This window comes from Sinocyclocheilus rhinocerous, unplaced genomic scaffold (genome assembly GCF_001515625.1).
Source record: "Sinocyclocheilus rhinocerous isolate Xijiao unplaced genomic scaffold, SAMN03320098_v1.1 scaffold1953, whole genome shotgun sequence".
In the NCBI taxonomy this organism is placed as follows: domain Eukaryota; kingdom Metazoa; phylum Chordata; class Actinopteri; order Cypriniformes; family Cyprinidae; genus Sinocyclocheilus; species Sinocyclocheilus rhinocerous.
In genome coordinates, this window is record NW_015652261.1 from 382,158 (window position 1) to 383,071 (window position 914).

Consider the following 914-nt stretch of genomic DNA (forward strand, 5'->3'; position numbering starts at 1 on the left):
ATAAGACATCAAGCTTTAAAATTCTTAAAAAAAATTATACAGTGCTGCTTGAAAGTTTGTTAACTCTTTACAATTTTCTATATTTCTGCATAAATATGACCCAAAACATCATCAGATTTTCACACAAGTCCTGAAAGTAGACACAGAGAACCCAATCAAACAAATGAGACAAAAATATTTTCTTTGTCATTTATTTATTGAGAAAAATTACCCAGTGTTACATTTCTGTGCGGTGCAAAAGTATGTGAATTTCTATGATTAGCTGTTAATTTGAGGGTGAACAGAGTCCATCTGTTCAGAGGTGTTTTTAATCAGTGAGATGACTATCAGGTGTCAGTGTGTGCCCTGTTTTATTTAAAGAACAGGGATCTATGAAAGTCTGATCATGTTTGCGGAAGTGAATCATGGCACGAAAAAAGGAGATCTCTAAGGACCTCAGAAAAAGAGTTGTTGTTGCTCATCAGGCTGGAAAAAGGTTACAAAACCATCTCTAAAGAGTTTGGACTCCACAAATCCACAGTCAGACAGATGTACAAATGGAGGAAATTCAAGACCATTGTTACCCTCCCCAGTGCATGGCAGAGTTGCAAGAAGAAAGCCACTGATCTCCAAAAAGAAAATCACTGCCCGTCTGCAGTTTGCTAAAGATCATGTGGACAAGCCAGAGGACTATTGGAGAAATGTTTTGTGGACAGATGAGACCAAAATATAATTTTTTTGGTTTATATGATAAGTGTTCTGTTTGGAGAAAAGAACACACTGCATTCCAGCATAAGAACCTCATCCCGTCTGCGAAACATGGTGGTGGTAGTATCGTGGTTTGGGCCTGTTTTGCTACATCTGGGCCAAGACGACTTACCATCATTGATGGAACAATGAATTCTGAATTATACCAGCAAATTCTGAAGGAAAAT